At 42.7% G+C, this 24,569-nt stretch overlaps 1 long non-coding RNA gene across 1 annotated transcript in view; it reads left to right on the top strand.

Moving 5' to 3' along the window:
- Positions 1-8,340: 8,340 nt before the first annotated feature.
- Positions 8,341-24,569, top strand: part of LOC125281236 (uncharacterized) — a 55,369-nt gene continuing 39,140 nt past the window's right edge. Inside the window, exons 1-2 of the long non-coding RNA XR_007188376.2 lie at positions 8,341-8,536; positions 12,676-12,800. This is a non-coding gene — a long non-coding RNA (uncharacterized LOC125281236). The remainder of the gene's footprint in view (positions 8,537-12,675; positions 12,801-24,569) is intronic.

Below are 24,569 nucleotides of genomic sequence, written 5' to 3' on the forward strand. Positions count from 1 at the left end.
TGGAATGTGGGGTGTAATTACTCAATTGTCTTAGTTTAGTATTCCTCCAAGGGAGTGCTACTACTGGCCACCTCTGAACTAATCACTGATTGGCCTAGGCCTGAATTAGGGGTCGGCGCCTGAATTAATCACCAAGGACAGAGGTGGAATTACCCTCTACAATGTAGACCAATCAGAGTCTACTCCTGGAGAAGGGGGGGGAGTCAATCCATTCCAAACCATGTGAAAATTGGGAACAGGTGAAATTAATGTTTCAGAAGCAAAAACAACGTTCAGTGCCTAGACAAAATGCCAAAAGCTTTTTATAAGTAAAAAGTTATAAGTAAGGAAAAGACAAGCACAAAATGAGAAACAACAGACATAATCAAGAATTCACCAAAGAAGAAATACCAGTGATCAACATCAATAAAATATGAAAAATATTTTATCTCACTAGTAATCAAATATACATATATATTTTAAAGTGAGGTTGCTTTTTCATATATATTTGCAAACATGAATACTACTGTTCCTATAAAGGGTTGGCAAGTACTTGAGGAAAATGGCATTCTCATCTATTTTCAGTCAGACTATGAATTGGCAATAAAAACTCTTCTGAAGGGCAGTTGCCAATTGATATAAAAAGCCCTAAAAAAGAACGTACATTTTTTACTTAGTGTTTTAACTTTTAGGCATTTAATCTAAACACATTACCAAAGAGTTTGCAAGCATATATGCACATATTTCTCCACAGCAGCATTGTTTATAATAGCAACGATTGTAAAGACACCTAAAAATCCACAATGAAGCACATTATTAAGGCTTTTTATGTTCTAGATGCTGCTAGATGCTAGGGACGCTACAATGAACACGACATGCATGGTCCCTATCTTCATGAAACTTGCATCCGGTATGGGGTTATTCAAGAATCTGGATGCTATATCAATCATTGGAAAGGTGACAGATATATATTTGTTGACATGAAAATATTTTCCCAAAACATTGTGTTGAAAGGAAGACTACAACACAGCATGTAGAGTTTGATTCAATTTCTACAAAATAAAAATGTATATTCATTTATGTATATGCACCCATCTAATTGTATATATTGTCTACATATAAACATTTAAGGTAGAACAATAAGCACCAAAATATTAACACGACATGTTTCTGAGATGGCATTATCAGCACTTTCTAATTCTCTTATTTATAGCTTTTCTTGCATTTTCAGATGATTTTGCACTGAGTATATACTTATAATTAGAAAACATTAATAAAGTTATTTCCAAGCAGAGTAATACAGCCATTAAATTAACATATTCCCAGGTGTCCCTTCAAGTTCTGACCTCTTTATATTTGCAGGGCCATCCTTCCCTGCAGTTCCCCCAACCTACCTTAGACTGTAGTCACATTCTACACGTGTACTCCTGAAGAACCAGTGTTTTCTTGGGTCTCCGTGCCTTTGCGAATTCGTCCCCCCTGGCTTTGCCTGGAAAACACTTTCCCACCCTTTCACTTGTTTACCAACTTCTCGTGGTTGAGGATTCACCTCAGGTGTCTTTACTTAAAAGCACCCCTCCCCATCTCCTGGCCTTCAGACTATGACAAATGCCTCTCCTCTTTACTACCACAGCACAGTACACTTTGTGCACTGTGAACCAATTCATCATGTAAATGGAAAAATAAATTTAATATTACTTTCCTCCTTTTCCTGCCTGCTGTGTCTCACCAGCAGCTCATCTCGTTCTACTCTCCTCCTCACTCACCTGGATCCATTTGCACCAGACTCATTGCCTTTTCAGAAGGGCACAGACAATACCAATCTAGGGCTTTTGTCCTGGCTGTTTCTTCCACCTAGAATTTATTCCCCAAGATACCAGCAAAGTCATTCCCTCACTTTGTTAAGTCTTTGCTTAAATGCCCTAGATTAGTAAAGCCTTCCCTTACTGCCCTGGGGGCGGGGTGTAATTCCCCATTTCTCATCACCCATAACTTTCTCTCTATGCGGTATCATTGCACTATTTGGATGTTTCTGTTTCCCTTCTATCTTCCTTGACTAGAACATAAACCCCGTGAGGATAGGGATCTCCGTCTTTTGGTTTCTGATGTGTCCCTTGCACCCACAACAGTGCCTGAAACACAGTAGGGGTTTAATTAATATCTGTTAAATAGGAATAAACATTAAACTGCAGAATTCCTGTTCATTTTTACTGTCAAGTAAAAACATATAGCTTTATGTTAGAAGGAGCTTTATTCGAAAAGACCACAACAATAGAAAGAATGCTCTGACCGCAAGTTCTGCAAGTGTCTCAAAATTGAACAGAAAAATGTGTTTTTTTTTAACAGGGAAGGGTAAGCAGGAATAGCAGGAACTTTGTATGCGGGGGCAAGTGGTGGGAGTGAGCAGACAGCATGATGGGAACAGGAAAGATTTCTCTCTCTTTAGCTGATTCTCAGAATGAGCTGTTGAATGGGGGGGATTTCTGCATCTTGGTTCTTGCTTAAACCTGGGGGTGAGCCAAAGTTCAGGGGCCTGTGAGGAGAAAAGCCTAACTCAACTTTGGTTAAGCCAAGTCAGAGGGTATGTTATTGATAACTGTGAGCACTTGGTCAGTCCCTGTTGTTTAGGATAGGCAAAGACTGGGGGCTCCTGGGTGGCTCAGTCTGTTAGGCGACTGACTCTTGATTTTGGCTCAGGTCATGATCTCAGGGTCTTGAGATCAAGCCCCACCTCTGCTTGAGGTTACCTATCCCTGCTTGAGATTCTTTCCCTCTGCCCCTGTCCCTCCTAGAGTGTGTGTGTGCTCTCTCTCTTTCAAAAATAAAATAATAGGGGTGCCTGGATGGCTCAGTTGGTTAAACATCTGCCTTTGGCTCAGGTCACGATCCCAGGGTCCTGCAATTGAGCTCCCCTGCTCCTCTGCCCACTCCGCTGCCCCCCTCCACCCTCCCTTCTCGTATGCTCCCTCTCTCTCTCTCTCAAATAAATAAATAAAATCTTAAATAAATAAATAAATAAATAAATAAATAAGATAGCCACAGACTGTCCTTACCACACTACCATGGATAGAATAAGAGTTGCCGTGAGGTCAAAGTTGGTCATAATACTTTTCAGGGGTGGGCTGGACTTCACATTCTTGTTGGCTTTGAAGTATTAGTTACATGTTGAGCATTTTGTCAACCAACAGCTGTTAGAAGGTCTTAGAGACAATGCACTGGTGAGGGGTATGCCTGGGAATATAATGAAAAGAATGATTAATCAAGGTTGAATATGGGAGTAAAACCAAAATTGAGGTTGGAAGGGAGCCTGCTGAGAGGATTCCAGGACATTGGACCCAAAGTGCCTTTAAATGGTAAAGTGAGGATAGCAGTGGCAATCTAATGGATTATCTGGTTTGTGATTTGAATATTTTTGGTGATGGCAAGACATCAGAGATGTTTTGGAGAACATATGCATTGCAGGCACTTCTGACCACTGACCACTGTGTAAGTAGCCCTTTGGGAAGCCAGAATCATGTCCAATGCCAGCTGACTTTGGAAGACCACTTGTTGAAATTGATGCAGTTCTATGGCGATCACGTTCGGCGTTTCAGTAAGATTGTCCACAGTCCTGGTTATTTCCCAGAGCAAAGCATGGAAATTACGGGGGTTTGTAAAGAACTTCTAACTTTTAAAAGTGAGAAGACTTTGGTTTCTTAATTAATCAAGGACATGATAAAATCAACATAAAAGCATAGGGAATTACTCTGATAAGATACAGTATTTTTGCCTTTTAGGCAAAGTACTTAGAAGTCAAAGAAAAACTTTTGTAATTTCTTATTAAGAGCAGATCTACCATCTAAGAAAATTTTGTTATTTAACAGAGAATAAAACCTGATTCCAGTTTTGAATTAGTATATTTGATACTAAATTTCCTTTTAAAAACTTAAAAATAAGTCCATTAATTCTTTGCTAGCTTTGACCACAACAAATAAAATCCCCCTTTATCATTGTTTATATCCACTTAAATTTTATCTTACATTTTCTTCTTTTTTATTCTGGAACAACCAGTCATTTAACTTTAGGACATAACTATTTTTCCCTTAATAAAAACATATCTTTTTTACTTTGAATACAAAGTTGTTCCTGTCTGCTATTATTGTTACTAGTAGAGTGTCACTCACATATATTGATTGCAACATTCATCCACAGTAACTTTTATTTTAGAGAAAATTGGGAGGTGGATAATTGTGAACTGTCATACACCAGTATTTTCTAACAGATCACCAGAGCTTACGAATATACATCTCACAATTTTTATAGCCATAACTAACTCTTATAGTACAACTTTTCAGTGAGGCAAAAATGAAAATGTTCATTAACAGACCCAAACATATATAGCTTTAAAAGTATGCTTAGTAATTAATATTTCATATTTATCTTATTTAAAAATGATCTACTTATTTAATAAATATTCATTAATTACTTTAGCATAAGTCTGAGGTTTTAATTTACCAGCAGATTTTGAAAACTGTTTTCAAGTTGACATATTACAAAACATAATTAGTGTTAAAATAGAGTTTGTCAGGATAATGATTTAATTTGGTTAAACACAAATTTCCATTTTTTATAATCTTAAATATTTAACAGATGTAGTTTTAGTCTATTCAATCAGAAAACCTGTAGAAGTTTAGGAAGAATATTTCAAATAGAATAAAAGTCTGCTTATATTTTATCTAAACTTGAAAACTCAGAAGACACCCGATTTTATTAAACCAATAATATTAAACTAGTCTTATTTGTCAAGATTTATTTGTGTGAACTTGAGTTTTAAAAATATTTGGGTTAGGGGTGCCTGGGTGGCTCAGTCAGTTAAGCATCTGCCTTCGGCTTGGGTCATGATCTCAGGGTCCTGGGATCGAGCCCCACATCAGGCTCCCTGCTCAGTGGAGAGCCTGCTTCTCCCTCTCCTCCCAGCTTGTGATCTCGCTCGCTATCTCTGTCTCTCTCTCACGTAAATGAATAAAATCTTTGAAAAAAAGATTTGGGGTTAGGGGTGCCTGGGTGGCTCAGTCAGTTAAGCTTCTGACTCTTGATTTCGGCTCAGGTCATGATTTTAGGGTGGTGAGATTGAGCCCTGCGGAGGGCACCAGGCTGGCTGTGGAGTCTGCTTAGGATTCTCTCTCTCCCTCTACCTCTCCTCACCCCCCTCCACATGTGTGCATGTGCGCTTTCTCTCTCAAACCACAAACAAATAAATAAATAAAAATATTTGGGTTAGCACCCAGTATTGTATGGAAATATTGAATCACTATATTGTACACCTGAAACTAATATTATTGTATGTTAACTAACTGGAATTTACATAAAAACTTAAAAAAATATTCGTGTTAGTTTCTATAAGAATATTTTTTAAAATCCTAGATGTTAAATTTCTTTAATTTTTGAAAATTTTAGGAATATTCAATTTAGAGAAATGCTTATTTATCTCTAAGCCAATTAAAATAGAGTTCATTAAGGCATTTTATAATCTGTTAATACTATCTGGGGGTAGAAAAAGAACAGAATACATACATATACAGCCAGACACAAATAGAAAACTAATAGCTTTAATTTAAAATGTTTAACTCATTGGTTAAAAAGAGTTGGCTCTTGCCCTTGGACACCTTTACATTTTTATAAAAATCAGGACTGCATTTCTGGTAGGTGGAGCAAGTGGAAGTTATCTACTTATAATGAGAGCTGAAGCACAACCAACAATATTACTGAAGGAGACCCTTAAAATTTTCTTTGCCCTGATGTGTAATCTTATGCAGGCTATGGATTAAATCTTGGGCAAGGGATTGAGGAGATACCAAGTGACCATCTGGGTGTCTAAAGCTTATCTGAGTTGATAAAATATCCAGCCTATTTCCAATTAGCTTTTTCAGTATTAGGTGTTTGCTCTTGGGGTCCCTGAGTCCCTCAAGAACTCCCAAGAGGGAGGGGGGCCTAGAGCTTAAGTGACTATAAGATGTTGAAGGGCCCAAGGGGGATGGAAAAAGTTCGGCAGAAGTAGATAGAGGGATAGAGGAGGTAGGAGTGTTAACGGGGGACAGACAGATCAAAGGATTCAAGAGAGCTAAAGGGAAGTTTGCAGGTCATGAAAAGGAAGAAGGAGGATGGGGGTCAGGTGATAGGAAGGAATAGGTCATTGATGGGTCAGTATGGGGAAATCCCATGTTTCCCCCAAGAGGCCATTGAAATTCTAAGCTGTCTGTAGTAAAATTTTGCCATTTTTTGAAGATACTGAACTGAATTAATGCCATAATGGTGGGGCATATAGTCAGCAGGGAAAGTAGAGGGAGAGTTACCCATGGCATTAGTCAATGAAATCAAAGACCTTAAAGAAGCCAGGAGAGAGTCCTGCTTGATTATTTCCCTGTACAGTTCTTGTCTGAAGGGCCAAAGAAATTCCATCCCCCTGTTCCCAAGGGAAAACGAAGGAGTCCTCACACAGAAGAGTAGGGAAGATTTCTTCTCAAGAGTTAGGGAATGAGACCCCACTCAAAACGCCAAAGAAAAAATCATTTGCCCAAACAATCAAAGTAACTCCTTACTGTGCATAGACATGATACCCAGAGCACTGGTTTGAGAATTGAATTTACCAAAGGATTACCAGATTGATGAACAAAAGAGGAGTTCATAGAATTTGCAAGGTGCCATTAGGTATTGGGCAGGTATGACAAAGTTCTGTAAGTGAAGTCCAATCTTGTGTTGAGTCATAGCCCTATAAAACTCTCAAATAATAAAACAAATCCAGAGTTAGGTAAAGAAAGAATTTATTTGAAAAGACTGTTGCAATAGGAAGAATGTGCTGACCACAAGATCCACAGGCACCTCAAAATCGAACAGAAAGAGGCTTTTTTTTTTTTTTTAAATACAGAAGGGTAAGCAGGGCTAGCAGGAACTTTGCCAGTGATGGGAAGCTGTGGGGGTGAGTGGCCTGGATGATTTGATGGGGATGGGAGTTGGGGGTTAACAGGAAATGTTTCTCTTGAGGACAGCCAGGAATGAGCTGCATCTCAATGCCTGCTTAAACTTGCAAGTGAGGCAAAATTTAGGGATCTGTGGAGAGAAGGGAAGTTATCAAACCAATGGGTTATTTATGAGTAACGGTGTACTTGATCATTACCATTCTGAAAACTCCCTGAATTCCCACTTTGCCTTTCTCTTCAAGTTGGTATGGCTCAGTGTTCTCAAGAATTAAGATTTAAAATATCATACTTTAGGGGTGCCCGTGTGGCCCATTCGGTTAAGCGACCGGCTTTTGGGTTCACTCAGGCAGTGATTTCAAGGGTGGTGAGATCGAGCCCCGCCTCGGGCTCTGTGCTCAGAGCGGAGTCTGGTTGAGTTTCTCTCTCCCTCTCCCTCTGCCCCTCTCTCCCTGCTCTCTCTTTCTCAAGTAAATAAATAAAATCTTTAAAAAAAATCATACTCCAAAAAGTGAAAGCCTCAGAGTAGCCAAGTTCCCAGTGAAACCATGTCCTCAGCTTCTCAGATTTCTGTGTTACCCGGTCAAAGTAAATGAGATCCTAGCCTTTTCATATGTCACAGATACATTTCTCCAGAGCTATTTCTGCCACTGTCTTAGCATAACCATTATTAGTAGTTTTAATTAAATAGATATTTCACAACTGTTTTTCTGAGATAATCCCAACTCCCTTGCAGACCCTGTCACTGAGATTTCAGGTGAAATTATAACCACTTCCCAGCAAGAAGATGAAATCATGGTGTCCCAAACTTTTACTCAGGGTTCAGATGGCCCCTTTTCCACACCTGCTGACTGTGACCACGGCAGCCACTATCCCCGCAGGAAATGGCTCTTGGTAAGTCACCTTTTTTTCCAGGTAGGTCTCATATGTGTAAAATGAATAGATATATATCAGGATATGGAGTAAGACGTATCTGGATAAAACGGTGTTGCTAGCTAGTTTGGAACACAATTTCTAACTATACAAGCAGGGGAGATTTTTTTTTTTCCTGAGGGAACCGGAGGCAGGAGCCACCCTTGCCTACCTGCTTCAGGACCCCTTGGCATGCCTTCTCCGTCTTCGCAACCGTGGTCCTGTCTGAAGTCTTTTCTCTTGTCCCTGACTGAGAATACTGTATTGAATGAGTTAATGTTTATTAGCTCCCAGACCCTTGGCCTTTGCCAGGCGCTGGGGAACTACATCACCCAGAAGGCTCTCCTCCATGAGTAGTGGCGTCGCTGGCCAATGAAAAAGCTGGAGAGGGACGATTGCGCGCACTGCGTGCCATGTCGGGGCGGGACGTCTGGCACTGTTCACAGGGCGGTTATTTTATCTGTTCAGGCGCTGGAACGCTGTGTCACACCCGAGGTGACGGAAGAGAAAGTGTTGTGTGCTGTGGGGACTGCACAGAGCAGGGTCTGAGGCTCGGCAGTGTCGCTGCCTGGTGTCACCCGTCGCGGGGGCCGGGCTGGGGACCACGGAGTTCGGGTCCTCGCCGGTGTCTCCCGGCCGCAGTCGGCCAGCAGGCTCTGATGGTGGCGGCTGCGCCGTTGGACCTGGCGCAGGTGGGTGCTGCCATTCCTGGGTGGTCACCCGCCCGACGCCACCTCCCGATCCTAAAGCTCCCAATGAGGGCGCCGGGTGAGGTCACCGAAGCCCGGGCGGCTGTGTCCAACACAGTGGGGTGCCCTGAGTGGGGTCCCCATTTCTGACAGCCCGTGGGAGAAGGTGTGGGGGCGTTGCAGGCAGAAGGACGAGCATGTGCAAAGGCTTGGATGTGCGACTGGGTAGGGAGCACTTGGGAAACCTCGAGGGAAGCCGAGCATCCGTGCGGTGTCTGCATAGAAGAGAGCGTGAGGGGCGGGTCACACCCGGGAAGGCACCTGAACAGCTGGGCCTTTCTTTTTAGGGCGCTACAAGCCATGGAGAGTTGTGAACACAATAGCGACACGATCTGCGTTAGGATTTAAGTTTCCCCAAAGGTTGCTCAGGGAAGATTGGAGGGAGGGGAGGGAGACCAATGAAACTGCTGCGGTAGAGTCCAGGAGCGTCAGGATGGGGTCCAGAGCAGTGATGGCAGTAGAGGAGGGCAAATTACCCTGAGGACAGATAGAAAGCTTAGGGATGGAGCCCTCTTCCTGCTGCATCAGGGGCTGTGAGGGAAAGTAGGGAGTGAAGGACCACCCCGAATTTTTTGTTTGTTTGTATTTCTTTTCTTTTCTTTTCTTTTTTCTCTCTCTGAAAATCTGGGAGAATGGAGATGAAGAAGTTGGGTGGAGGGAGCAGGTTGCGGGGGGGGGGGAGATCAGAAGTTGCATTTTGGACTTGGTGATTCTGAGATGTTCCAGAAGAGTGTGTGGGGGGGGGTGGAGAAAGAAAGAGAAAGAGATGGACAGATGGACAAGCAAGTCTGAAGTTCCAGGAGGGGTCTACCCTGGGGATGTCCAAGGGAGATTTAGATCTGGACCAGGACATAGCCTGGGGAGTGGATTTAGGAGAGGGAACCTTAAGGTTGTTATTTGAAATGGGCCTGAAGTGGGAGATGGAAGTGCTGGAGGGTAGGCACAGGGTTGGACATCCCTGAAGCTGCCTCCAGAGAGGAGGGGGCCTTCAGTCCCATCGGGTTCTGGCTGTTATCTGAGGAAGGGGAGGCCAGGGATAAGGAATAGTGAGTGGGTAAAGAACCAGGCAGCGATAGAGATGGAGCTGTGGGGGTAGTGTATATTTACTGCCCTGTGAGTTCAACAGGACCTTGTGTCTAATCCCTGTGAGCAAGGGAAGAGTTAGCTAGGCCAGTGAAACAGCCTAGGCCAGACCAGGGCAAGGGTGCGTCAGCTTCTCCAGCTCTTTTAGCCCCTCAGCAGGAGGGTTGGTCCAGTATTCTTTTTTTTTTTTTTTAAGATTTTATTTATTTATTTGATAGAGATAGAGACAGCCAGCGAGAGAGGGAACACAAGCAGGGGGAGCGGGAGAGGAAGAAGCAGGCTCATAGCAGAGGAGCCTGATGTGGGGCTCGATCCCATAACGCCAGGATCACGCCCTGAGCCGAAGGCAGATGCTTAACCACTGTGCCACCCAGGCGCCCCTGGTCCAGTATTCTAATGGACATTTCCTTGAGCAGGTTCTCCTTCAGGAGACCATGCAGCACACACAGTCTGCATTGCTGAAAGAGCTAGTATCTCACTGGCCTGCTTAAAGCCCCTCCCCCAATTTATTTACTTATTTAGGAAATGATTGCTTCTTTAAACATTTCTTGAAATAGAAACACACAATAGAAATTTAAATTTACAGATTTAGCTATTTAAATTCATACAAATTCTTACTGTTTGAAAAGTTACTATACCTCTAAACATTTGATTAAAATCAAAAGTCTTAACTATCACATCCTCTTAAATGCTCAAAAAGCAGGAAAGCCACCATTTTCAAAGGCTTATCACTTCATTGCACCATGATGTTAATCCTGTAGACGGTAAAAGCTGATACTCCACACCCGACATGTACTAAAGTGTTTGGTATCAACAACAGCCCTATGGGATGGGTACCATTGTTGTGCCCATTTGACAGATCAGGACATTTAGGCACAGGGAGGTTGAGTCCTGTAAGTTTGTGCGGCTGGTATGAGGCAGTGCTATAGTTTGAACCCAGTTTCAGTTTATAGTTTGGATGTAAATATACACCAGGCCCACTCAGTTCTCTAGCAGCTATCCTATTTAATCTCATCACAGCCCTGATGGCTGTCAGGACTTGCCTTATTTTTTGCTTGTTGTCACATGGCTCGATCCAATCCCTCACTTCATTGCAGGCTTGACCCAGTGTCCCCTCCCCTGAGATGCCCTTCCTTGGTTGCCCCATGGAAAGTTGCCCCCAGCCTCTTGTTTCCTTACTCTTATTTTGTTGTCTTTAGGATTCTCTTGATCTTTTGTTTAGTTCTTTGTGGATGATCTATCTCCAACCCTGGAGTGTAAGCTTCTCTTTGTGCTCTATCCCCAGGCCTAGAGCAGTGCTGGTTTGTAACAGGTGCTCAGTAAATGAGTGCACGATGCTACCCTTCACGGATTCCCTACCGTGCCTTAGAAAGTCCCATCCTTGGAGACCATCTCCGACCTTGTCCGCTTCCATTCTTCCCTTGCTTACTGCCATCCAGCCAGGCCAACCTGAATATGCCAAATTCTTTCCTACTTCCTCCCAGCTTTGGCCTTTGGAGTTGCCTCTGATGGGGACGCTGTTGCCAGATATCTCCTTGGCTGACCTTTCACATCCTTCCAGGCTCTGCTCAAATATCACCTCTTTGATGAGGCCTTTCCTGGCAGTTCTAGCTAAAATAGCCCCTGTCCCAGCCTGCTCTCATTTTGGCATTTTCGTGCAGGGAATCTGGCATAATTACAAAAGCAAAGATGCAGGCTATGTTGAGCTTTTCCAGGTTGTGCTGATGGAGTAAATAGGAAAAATAGCAGTAACAAAACAACCATAAAGTGTTGGCCTTCATTGAGCCCTTGATATGCACTGAGGGGCAGTTATTATGTACCACCTTATTTAACTCTCACCTCCTTAGAATTTGATTCTGTTCTTATTCTTACTTCACAGAAGAGAAACTTGAGGCTCAGAGAAGTCAAGTTACCAGCCCGAGGTCACACAGCTCTTAAATAGCTGAAACTCCTACTCAGTATGCCAACCACCAGAGCCTCCACTCCCAACCATGACTGTACCCATAGCAGGCTGGGGAGGCCTGGGGATGGCACCTGAAGTCAACTTTGCAGAATGGGTTTAGGCTTCCTAATGGGGAAGGCATAGATAGGGAGCATTTCAGGCAGAGGGAACCGCATGGGCAAAGGTAGGGATATGGGTTGTTCAATGAAGCATAAGAGGGCTGGTGTGGTTGCTGGGGGCCCCTTCCAGCTGCTGAGACATGTCCCAGTGGGCAAGATTGTACTATTGTTATCGTTTGCTGCATGTTCATCGCACCCTCATTGTAGCGATGGAGGGGTATGGGGGTTACACACATAGACCCTGAGCCAGAGGGACCTGGGTTCAGGTCTCCACTTATTAGATATGCGACTCTGCTTGACTTGCTAGATCTCCCTGAGCCTCGGCACACTGGCTGTGACATGGAGATGATGACGGTGTTGACTTGGGCTGTGGGAAGATTAATACAAGTAGTAAAAACATAGCGAGTACAGACATGGGCCAGGCATTCCAGTGTCTGCCTTGTGAACATTTTCTCTTGCATTCTGACAACAGCTGGCTGAAGTGGGAATGATTAGTAATATTAAGGCAGAATTCACTGCTCAGAGAAATGAAGTGACTTCCCCAAGGTCACACAGCAGGCAAGTGGGCACTCAGCACAGAGCCAGGTGCACAGCGAGGACCAATGAGACTCAGCAGCTGCTGCCGTTACCATCATTGGTGTGAAGATTACTGTTATTATTTCCTCCTTTGACATCCTCGCGTGCATACTCTCTGCTCCTCTGAGGACACTGAGGTGTGTTATTGTCTTGTGTCATTCTCCCCTGGCTTCCCCCATAGCAGACTTTTCACTCTGACACAATTGCCTCCTGTGCAAAGGCAGCATCTGCTGCCCCGCCGTGAGCCCAGCACAGAGCGAGGCCCTGAGGAGGTGCATAGCGATTTGGACCTTGGGTACCCCTGGATCTTTTGCAGTGAGAGAGTTACAGATTCTAATCCCTTCGTCTCTTTGACTTCCTAGGGATCAGCGACCTTTGAGGATGTGGCCATGACCTTCCCTTGGAAGTCCTGGCCCAAAAGACTGAGCCCCAAATGTCCCTGTACCAGGAGGTGAGGCTGCAGAGCTGGATGACCTTCTCTCACTGGGTAGGTTTTCACTTAAGGTGTCCACTGAGGGAGGCTGCAGCTTCCTTCATTCTGCCCTTACACTTCAGGCCTGGCCAGGCCAGACAATATGGGGACCTTCCCTCTCTCCTCCTCACACCTCCCACCTTGTTTGCGTTTCACATGCTGCCTGGTCTCCCTGTGTGTCTAGCAGGGATTGGTGGGGCCAGGGTCAGAGCCCCCTTCAAAATGGTTCAAAACACAGGGAGAATTTACTGGAAGGGAAGGGGGAGATACTGCAGAAGCCAAGGGCAGAATGTCCAGCTGGGCCCTGTGAGAGTCTGAAATCAGGAACTGAAAGGAACCACGATATGCCTTGGCCTCCGTGTCTCTTGTCATGGCTTCTGTGTTTCTTCTCTATGCAGCTGATTGGCTCTTTCTGCTGCAGATCACTCTCTGATGCCCCCAGATTCCTTGCCTCTACTTTTCTCTGCGAGTTCTACATCCTTATTCTCAGTCTCTCTCTGCAATTGGGCTTTCCTGCGTGGGCATCCTGGAAGCAGGAAAGGGCCACCCGAGTCTCTATTTCCCTCAGCTTTTCACTCCAGTGCCCATCATAGGCTGGCCTCAATCTGAGATCCTTATCCCAGATTTCCACAAGAAGGAAGCTGGCTGGCCCAGGGACCAAGGGGTCCTCAGAGCCCCCACAACAGAGGCCCTTAGTGATAAGCTATTTTCCAAGAAGAAAGGTGAGTCTGGCATTCAGAAGGCATTTATCATTACTGTCACCTGGTATCCTTTAGAGGAACACACAGTCTAAGTTAAAGGTTTAAAGCTCAGTTGTTCCCAGAGGCCTACCTCCCAGGGCTGTTCCTTGTTTCCTAAGGTATGGACAAGATCCTCCAGTTACATGAGATGACTGTAGAGGGGCATAGACCACTCATCATATGGCACTGGCAGCTGGAGAAAGCCGTTCCTTTCCCCCCTTCTCTCGTGGGTCAGTGCCAAGAGAAGCAACTACCATTCCTTGAGTGCAGCCCACGTGTCAGACCTGCCCCACTCACTTCATTATCCCAGCCTCTCAGGCTTTGGCAAGGAAGGAGAAGTTGGCCAATATGGTGAGTCTCAATTTAGAAGATAGTCCTTGACTTTGAGATGATATCCACTCATCCCCAATCTGCACTTCAAGGAGCAGTTTTCACTCTAGTCCCTCTGTCCCCTGCCTGAGCCTATCTTCCTGGATTTCCCTTTAAAGATGTCAGAAACCCAAGGATCAGAAGAGAAAGAAATTGCAAACAGAGGTTTCAGAAATGTCAAAACACAGCAGGCACAGAGACACTATTTTTATCTTCATTTCCCCCTCAAGTGGTAATTTTGCTTCTTCTCCATCTATCTCCTAATAGCCACCTTTTATATACAAGATTCCCTTTAGGCGACCAAGCAAAACCTGACACCACAGAGCCTACCACGCAGGAGCCTTGCTCCAAGGACAACTAACTCCAGGAGCCTCAGGGGGGTCCAGAGTGGGAGAGCCAGGGGTCAGCAAGGAAGGGCCTTCAGAAATGCAGGAAAGGTGCTTGAGAGCATGGCCAATCCTCCAGAAGGCTCTCCCTGGAAAATGAGCTTCGAATGCCACAGTCTGGGGACAGCTGATAGCACGGGCTCAAGGGTTTTATGGCAGTTGTTCTCTCCAGGACATTCTGCCTATGAACAGGGTTCATCCTGACCAAGTAAAGACCCCATGCTTCACCCAGGGAAGAATTCCTACAAATGCAAGGACTTTGGGGAAGGGGATAACAGGAATTTCCTCCTTGTTCAACATCAGCAGACTGACTCTGGAAAGAAGTCCTATGAGCACAAGTGCTACAAAGAGTTTCTCGACAGAGCACACCTCATTCGACACTCTTCCATACGAGGAAGAAGCCCAATGAGTGGAGTGAATGTGGAGAGGCCTTCACATGCCACTGTGCTTTTGTCCAGCATAAAATAATGCACACTAGAGAAAAACCCTTTGGGTACAGGGAATGCAGGAAAGCCTTTTGTGACAGCTCTTCCTTACCTTATTACACAAGGAGGACCCTGAAAAGCCCTCTGAGAGCAATGAGTGTGGAGCAGCCTCTATCCATGGGTCACACCTCGTGTGGCACCAGCACATTAATACTGGAGAGAAGCCCTATGGCTGCCAGGACAGATCCCCCATCCAACATGACACCATCCACACTGGGGAAAAGCCATACAAGTGTATCAACCATGAGAAAGCCTTCGAGTACAGATCGCACCTCATGCGGCACCGGTGAATTCAGATAAACCTTCAGATAAACCCTGTGAGCACAAAAAATGTGGGAAGGCCTTCGCCCAGTGCTTCAGTTTTCTCTTGCATACCAACTCACACTGGAGAAAAACCCTTTGAGGGCACAGAAGGCAGGAGAGCCGTGAGGAACCACACTGGCGAGGAGCCTGAGGAGCATGTGGTATTAGAAAGCATTTAGCCGTGGCTCAGTCCTCATTGAGCGCCAGAGGGTTTGTGCTAGGCAGGGTGAGTGGAACAGATGTGGGAAGGCCTTGTGCTAGTGAGCCCTCCCCGCTTGACGTTAGAAAACTCACACTAGGGAAAGAATTTTGGAATGTGACTACCGTGGAAAGTCTTTTGGTCTAAGGAATCCTCTTGCCTGGCATCTGAAAATTCATGCTGAAGGGAAATCCCCTTAAAGTATCAATGCTGTGAGACAACTTCTTGTGACAGATCATTGCTTACTTTTAAAGAGTTTTATTAGAAAAGGACGTAGCCTAGAGCCTTTCTCTATATCTAAGAATTCATCCAGGAGAGAAACTTAGTGGTTATTGTGAACTTGGGAAAACCTTCATAGCTTGATCTTTAGTTTGCCCTGGAAAGCTCTCTTTAGAATATTAAACAACAAAGGAGGGAAAGATGTTGATGATAAAGAAAAAGAAATGCTTGCATGACTTCTTCCTGTCATTGCTGCCATGCCTTTGATGATTTATCATTGGTTATTTTTTCGAGAGGGTGTGCTAGGCAAATAATGCCCCCTGCCATGTGTGTGTGTGTATCTTACTCCCTGGAACCTGTGAGTAGGTTACCTTACAAGGCAAAGGAGGATCAAGGTTGCTGATGGAATTAAGGCTGACTATCAAATAGAGAGGTTGTCCTAGATAATGTAGGTAGGCCCCAGTATAATCACAAGGGACCTTAAAAATGGAACCAGAAGAGCCAATGTCAGAGTGACGTCATGTGGGAAAGACTCAACAGGCCATTGCCGGCTCTGAATATGGAGGAAGGAAACTATAAGCCAAAGAATGCAGCTTCCAGAAGCCAGAAATGGCAAGAAAACAAGTTGTTCCTTACAGCCTTCAGAAGGGAACCTAGCCCTGCTGACAGCTTGGTTTCAACCCTGTGATACCCTGTTGGACTTCTGACCCACAGAGCTATATGATAATAAATTTGTGTTGTTTAAACCACTAAAGGTGTGGTAATTTGTTAGAGCAGCAATAGGAAACTAATGTTGAGGATGGGGGTGGGGTGGTTGGGAGATGAAAAGGGCCTTTTCCCCTCTATCTTTTATAAATGTTTACTGCCATCCAGTGTCAGGTGTGGTACTTGAAGGTAGCTCTGCAAACATTTACTGAAAGCCTTCTTCCTTCTAAAACGTTGTCTCTACCCTTGAGGAGCATAACTCTTTGTAAGAAATATGAAGTCCTGACTTTTGAAATATTTGAAACTTGTAAGAAATCAGAATACTAAGTATAGTGTTTTATGAAGTTATCTTATTGTAGATATGGAGATAAGGATCCATATACAAATCAGCACATTGTTCTACACCACTGAAAGTGGTTGAGGGCTTTAATTTAAAAAAAAGTCAACAGTAGCTTTCTTTATGTGGTTTGGAATGCCCATCACTCACTTTCTTTTGCTCCTGGTCCACTTGGTTGATTATTCATCTTCTGTGTGGAATGGGGAGGATTGTGTAGCTGCGTGGGCTTCCCTGTTGATGCCTAATTCTTTCTGACAGGTGTTGCTCAGCTTCCTTAATCCTCTGTAGAGGGGCTTCTCTATGCCCAGCTCAGCAGTTATTTAGGGGTGGAAGTAGAAGTAAAACAAAATATTACAAACAACCAAGTTGAACTCATCATCAACTCAGAGAAAAAACACAGAGAAGAAATCTTACTACTTGATCTGGTAAAGGACTGTGAATGTCACTGTAAAGTGACTGGAATTTTTTAAAATCATTTTTCAAAGTTTTTATTTTAATTCCAGTTAGGGAATATACAGTGTTGTATTAGTTTCAGGTGTACCATATAGTAATTCACCACTTCCATATGTCACCCCATGCTCATCTGGACAAGTGTGCTCCTTAATCCCCATCACCTATTTCACCCATCCCCCCAACCCCCTCCCCTGGTAACCATCAGTTTGTTCTCTAGAGTTAAGTGTCTGTTTCTTGGTTTGCCCCCTCTCTTTTTCCTTTGCTCATTTGTTTTGTTTCTTAAACTCTACATATGAGTGAAGTCATATGGTATTTGTCTTTCTCCGACTGACTGACTTCACTTAGAATTATACTCTCTAGCTCCAACCACATTGTTGCAAATGGCAAGATTTCACTGTTTTATGGCTGAATAATATTCCATTGTATATATATACATCACATCTTCTTTATTCATGCATCAGTTGATGGACATTTGGGCTCTCTCCATAGTTTGGCTATTGTTGATAATGCTGCTGTAAACATCAGGGTGCATGTGCCCCTTCAGATCTGTATTTTCGTATCTTTTGGGTAAGTACCTAATAGTGCAATTGCTGGGTCATAGGGTAGCTCTATTTTTGAGGACCTTCCATACTGTTTTCCACAGTGGCCGCACCAGTTTGCATTCCCACCAACAGTGCACTAGTGTTCCTTTTTCTCCACACCCTCACCAACACCTGTTGTTTCTTGTGTTGTTGATTTTAGCCATTCTGACAGCTGTGAGGTGATATCTCATTGTAGTTTTGATTTGCATTTCCCTGATGATGAGTGACGTTGAGCATCTTTTCATGTGTCTGTTGGCCATCTGCATGTCTTCTTTGGAGAAATGTCTGTTCATGTCTTCTGCCCATTTTTAAACTGGATTATTTGTTTTTTGTGTGTTGAGTTTTATGATTTCTTTATATATTTTGGATACTAACCCTTTATCAGATATGTCATTTACAAATTATCTTCTCCCATTCCATAGGTTGCCTTTTAGTTTTGTTGATGGTATCCTTCACTGTGCAGAACTTTTTATTTTGATGAAGTCCCAATAGTTTATTTTTGCTTCTGTTACCCTTTCCTCAGGAGACAGATGTAGAAAAAAGTTGCTATAGCCAATGTCAGATAAGTTACTGCCTGTGTTCTCCTCTAGGCTTTTATGGTTTTAGGTCTCACATTTAGGTCTTTCATCCATTTTGAATTTATATTTGTGTATGGTGTTAGAAAGTGGTCTAGTTTCATTCTTTTGCATGTAGCTGTCCAGTTTTCCCAACACCAGTTTTTGAAGAGACTATCTTTTTCTCATTGCATATTCTTTCCTGCTTTGTTGAAGATTAATTGACCATATAATTGCAGGTTTACTTCTGGGTTTTCCATTCTGTTCCATTGATCTATGTGTCTATTTTTGTGCTAGTACCATGTTTTGATTACTATGGCTTTGTAATATAACTTGAAGTCCAGAATTGTGATGCCTCTAGCTTTGCTTTTCTTTTTCAAGATTGTTTTGGGAGGCACCTGGGTGACACAGTCGATTGAGCATCAAGCTCTTGGTTTTGGCTCAGGTCATGATCTCAGGGTTGTGGGATCACGCGTCACATTGCATCAGGCTTTGTGCTTAGTGGGGAGTATGCTTGAGATTCTCTCTCCCTCTCCCTCTGCCCCTCCTGCTTGTGTTCTCTCTCTTTCTCTCCCTCAAATAAATAAATAAATCTTTAAAAAAAAGATTGCTTTGGCTTTTCAGGGTCTTTTGTGGTTCCATACAAATTTTAGGGTTGTTTGTTCTAGTTCCGTAAAAATGCTATTGATATTTTGATAAGGATTGCATTGAATACGTGTAGATTGCTTTGGGTAGTATAGACATTTTAACAACATTTTTTCTTCCAATCCATGAGCATGGAATGTCTTCCCATTTCTTTGTGTTGAAGCCACTAGAATGTTCATAGGTGGACCAGAATGAACACATGCGGGTGTGTGTGGGTTTCAGAGTTATCACTATGGGTTTTTTCTAATGCTGCTGTCACTGGTTGGGGTGTTTTGGAATTCCTTTTCGTGGTTAACTTGAGGCTAATTTTCAGAGTATATGAGATAATCAGTGTTACCTCAGGTTAACAAATTTAGTGTGTAGAAAGGTATAAAAATAACCATGTCCTCACATTGAGCCCCCTTCAGAACTGGTTCAAGGATCACATACCAGTTTGATTACATTACCAGAGTGGACACATGCTGTTCCTGTGTCCTTTATCCTATCATTTGTCTGTACACGTATAATTTTGTAAAAACGAGGTGCAAAGTTTTCTCTTCGTGATAGACCAGTGCCTGTTCAGGGCCCTGCCCCTGCCCATCTTCCCCAGGAGCGCCTCTGTGCTGTGCCCGTGGCTGCGCTTGTAGCAGACCACCTGGGTGGGGGAGAGTTGAAGGCTGTGTCTCTCCTCAGCAGAGGATCCCTTCCAAGGAGGACACCGTCCAGAGCTTCCTGGGGCCTTGCAGCTCTCTGCTCAATTGAGGGTCAGGAGGAAGTACCTTCCTGGCTATGAGCCCTCTGCTCAGCACTCTGCTGTATCCTATTCTAGAAACAAAACAAAACAAAACAAAAAACCAAAACATCATGCCATCATCTGGACTACCTACCCCTTGGAAATGACTGCAGGAGGAACACCGGGAGGAGACGGATCTGGCGTGCAGATGCTGTGCTGGGAGCTCCTGGTGGGAAAGCTGCCCTTCAAGAATGCCTCACACAGTGAGACCCATAGACATGTCCTCTGAGAGCATGGACACACCTGAAGCATTTATGGGGGAGCTGCTCTAGAGTGGTTGCCAGGCTCGATCTATCTGGACGCAACCAGAGGGAGCCTGCACGGTCATGAGCAGAGGTCTGAATGGATCCGGGAAACCGGGAGGCACCGATAGAAGGAAACTATCACACTTGCCTGCTTCTTCCTGAGGCCTCATCAGTAGCTCTTTCATTTCCTCCAGCTCAATTTCATTGAGCCCAGACTCTGGCCTCAAGATTGCTCAGAGCCAAGGCCTCCAAGCAGCTGCCCCTGGCTGGGGGCTAGGGCATCCCTGAGTCCGGGCTTACTTCAAGAGGGTGCTGGTCCCTGGACTCAAATGGCTTTCTGAGCCCTATGTGTCCTGTTCTTTGTGTTTCTGCAGGGAGCTACTCTGGTTCTGCTACCTCATCTGTTAGGTCCTCGTTTACTAAAAACTGTTTAATAAAAGTGTTTCCATTTTGTATTGGTGTATGTGGGTGTGTATTTATGTCCCCAAGTAGAGTCACTGCTCATATAGGAAGCTCTTTTCCTGTGAAGACTAGAGATGGCTTTTCACTCTGGGTCCTAGGCTGGCTCCCTTTACGGCTCTCCTTGACACCATGGCATCATGCAGGGAGACTGTACTGTTCATTAGTTACTGGCCTTACTGTGCCAACTGAGAGATATGCTCGTATCAACCACTTTACAAACCCTTCCTAGTTTCTGTTTCCATTTTCCCAAGTCAACATTCATCCCTGGAACAATGCAACTGTATTTTATTTAATGTTTTGTCTCTTCTTCCTACCAGGTATTTCCTAAGGCCCAGGGGCTGCTGGCCAAGGTCATATCTGGCTTGTCACTCTGCACTCAACTGTGACAAAAGTCTTGGGTTGGAAATTGTCCTTTCTAATGTCCATCCTTAAAATTTTTCTCTCCCTTTCCTATTTGCTCTCCCATGGACACTGGAAACTGCATCTCCTGACATTTTCAGACTCCCATTTAATTCCTGCCTCATTAAAAAATGCCCAGCATCCTTGTAGCTCTCTCACCCTTGTAGCCTATGCCACAAGCCCGTACAAGACCATAACTCTAGTTACCGCTTCTGCAGTCATTACTGACATCTTGCTCAAATTTCCTCCTTCATTGGAGGCCTGGACTCTTGGCTCATGGCTTCTTTCTTTTCCCCTATTCCTGTTACCACCTGCCATGACTTAAGCATCTATGGTGGGTGACCCAATCAAAGCCCCATAACCTCAGTTTCTCACCCTCTTTACTTCTAATGATCTTTTTTCCCATTCCCATTCCACTGCAACCAAGACTTGTGTGGTTCTACTCTGGATGTTGTCATCATGACATGTTGTCAGTATGAACATCCAAAGCATGCCTCCTTCTCTTATTACTCCCACTTAGTTGTTCACACTCTTAGCTTTGTGCCTCTACATTTCCAGATATTTTATAATCTAAACTTCTTAAAATTTTTTAAAGTTTTATTTAAATAGTCTCTGCACCCAACGTGGGGCACAAACTCACAACCCCAAAATTAAGAGTTGCACGCATTTCTGACTGTGCCAGCCAGGTGCCCCTATAATCTAAACTTCTAATCCACTGAAACCTTTATATCCTTATTCTCAGTGACTTCCTTCGCTCTATAGAAATCTTAGATTGCATATTTTGTTATTATTGCAAATCCCTTGAAAACATGATTGAATACTGCGTTGTCCTAAATGGTAGACGCATGTTGCTACTGAGCAATTGAAATGAGGCCAGTATGACTGAAGAGTTTAATTTTTATTTTTTTTACAAATAAAAATTATATATGTATATATTTAAGGTACAAAGTGATGCTTTGATATATGTACACATTGGGAAATGACTTTCACAATCAAGTTAATGAACACATCCATCACAGAATTAGTTGCCTTTTTCTTGGTGTGGTGAGAACACTTAGTATCTATTCTTAGCAAATTTCAAGTATATAATACATTATAAATTAAATATAGTCACCCTATTATACATCACATCTCTAGAACTTATTCATCTTATAGCTAAAAGTTTGTTTTATTTGACCAGTGTCTCACCATTTCCCCCAACCCCCGGTCTCTGGTAAATACTTTTCTTTTTTTTTTTTTTTTTTTTTAAATGTTTTTTATTTATTTATTCGACAGAGATAGAGACAGCCAGCGAGAGAGGGAACACAAGCAGGGGGAGTGGGAGAGGAAGAAGCAGGCTCATAGCGGAGGAGCCTGATGTGGGGCTCGATCCCACAACACCGGGATCACGCCCTGAGCCGAAGGCAGACGCTTAACCGCTGTGCCACCCAGGCGCCCCGGTAAATACTTTTCTACTCTCTGATTCTATGACCTCGACTTTTTAAATTCCAACATATAACTGAGATCATATAGTATTTGTCTTTCTCTGTCTGGTTTATTTCACTTATCATGATGTCCTCTAGGTTTACCCATGTTATTGCAAATGGCATGATTTCCTTCATTTTTTTTTTATGGCTGAGAAACATTTCTTTGTGTGCCTGTGTGTGTATATCACATTTTCTTTATTCGTTCGTCTGTTGACAGACAAGTTGTTTCCATATCTTGGCTATTGTGAATAATGCTGCAGCGAACATGGGAGTGCAGATTTCTCCTTGAGATCCTGTACTAATGTAAATTTCCACCAATAGTTGTACAAGGGTTTCCCTTTTCTCCACACCAACACTTGTTCTCTCTTGTCTTTTTCATGCTAGCCATTATAACAGGTATGAAAAGATTTCTCATTGTGGTTTTGATTTCCATTTCCCTGATGACTAGTGATGTTGAGAAGTTTTTCATGTACTTTTGGCCATTTGTAGATCTTTGATAAAATGTCTATTCAGGTCCTTTATCCATTTTTAATCATTATTTGTTTTTTTTTTTTTTTTTGCTACTGAGTTGTATGATTTTCTTATGTATTTTGGATATTAAACCATTTTCAGAATATGGTTTGCAAATATATTCTCTTATTCTGTATGTTGCCTTTTCATTTTGTTGAATGTTTCCTTTGCTGTTCAGAAACTTTTTAGTTTGGTGTAGTCCCACTTGTTTATTTTTTGCTTTCACTGTCTGCACGTTGGTGTCAAATCCAAAAAAAAAAATTGCCGGACCAATGTCAAGGAGCTTTTTCTCTGTCCTCCTCCCCCACTGCCATGGGAATTTTAAGTTTCAAGTCTTATATTTAAGTCTTTAATCCATTTTGATTTCTGTGGATGGTGTAAGAGAAGGGTCCAATATCATTCTTTTTCATGGGATTATCCAGTTTTCCCAACACCGTTTATTGAAGAGGTTATTGTTTCTCCATTGTGTATTCTCCATTGTCATAGAGTAGTTGACCACATATGTGTGGGTTTATTTTCAGTCTTTCTCTTCTGCTCTATTGGTCTATGTGTCTGTTTTTATGCCAGTACTATACTGTTCTGATTATTATAGTTTTCTAATATGGTTTGAAATCAGGAAGCATGAGGTCTCCAGCTTTGTCTTCCTTCTCAAAATTGTTTTGCCTACTCCAGTCTTTTGTGGTTTCATATGAATTTTAGGATTATTTTTTCTATTTCTATAAAAAATGCCATTGGAATTTTGGTAGGGATTACACTGGATCTGTAGATCACTTAGGGTAGTATGGACATTTTAATAATGTTAATTCCTCCAATCCATGAACACAGATATCTTCCCATTTACTTGTGTCTTCTTTCAATTTCTTTCTTTCTTTCATCAACATCTTATAGTTTTCAGTGTATAGACCTTTTACCTCAGTTAAATTTATATTTATGGATTTTATTCTTTTTCATGCTATTGTAAATGGGATTGCATTCTTTATTTCTTTTTCATAGAGTTCATTGTTGGTGTATAGAAACACAATGGATTGTTAAACACTGATTTTGTGTCTTGCACATTTACTGAATTCATTTATTCTGAGTTTTTTTGTAGAGTCTTTGGGGTTTACTATATATAAGATCATGTCCTCTTCAACCAGAGACAATTTAACTTGTTCATTTTCAATTTGGATCCCTTTTATTTCTTTTGCTTAGACAATGTTTAGATTATACTTTAGGATAGATAGGAGTGCCTTGGTAATGGCTTTAAGCTCTAAGCAACTATTTTCTTCACAGGCAAAATAAAGTGAATGAAAGATTACAAAACATAGTGTAGTATAGGCACTGGGATGAAAACCTAGGAACCTGGACTCCGATTAACTACCAGTCTGTTGCTAAGCAAGAAATTTTACGGTTTTGCCCCTCTCTTTCCCGAGTTATTTGATAAATGGGTAAAATGTATTACATATATTTGGCATACTTTCAAACTCAGTTTTGCTTTCTATTTTACTGAAAATATCTACATGCTTCTTTATTAAAATTGCTCATTAATAAATGCTACTGACCTAATAGGTTATGATCTAAAGCAAGATTAAAAGAACCCACATACCTAAAGCCAATTTCATGTTTTGCTTGCTAATCCTACATATCAGCCACTACTTAATATAACCACTGTCTTTCCTAAATAGAACATTTCTTCTAAATCTACCCTTTTCCTTTAAATAATTTCAACTTTTTGCAAGAATGGTTTTAGTCCTGACATGTTTGGCTAATTTTCTGTGAAAAGCTTTTGTAGTTCAAAGATAGGTGTCAAGAGGTCCTCAGAACTGGTCCTGCTGAGGGATGCTACACTTGGGAAATTATTTCATTCACCTAGACTCTGAGTAAATAGGAGGGGGGCAGAGAGAGAGAGATTGTGTGTGTGTGTGTGTGTGTGTGTGTGTGTGTGTGTTAGTTGCTAGTACCTAGTGAATGGGCA

This window comes from Ursus arctos, chromosome X, assembly GCF_023065955.2.
Source record: "Ursus arctos isolate Adak ecotype North America chromosome X, UrsArc2.0, whole genome shotgun sequence".
NCBI classification, from domain to species: Eukaryota; Metazoa; Chordata; class Mammalia; order Carnivora; family Ursidae; genus Ursus; species Ursus arctos.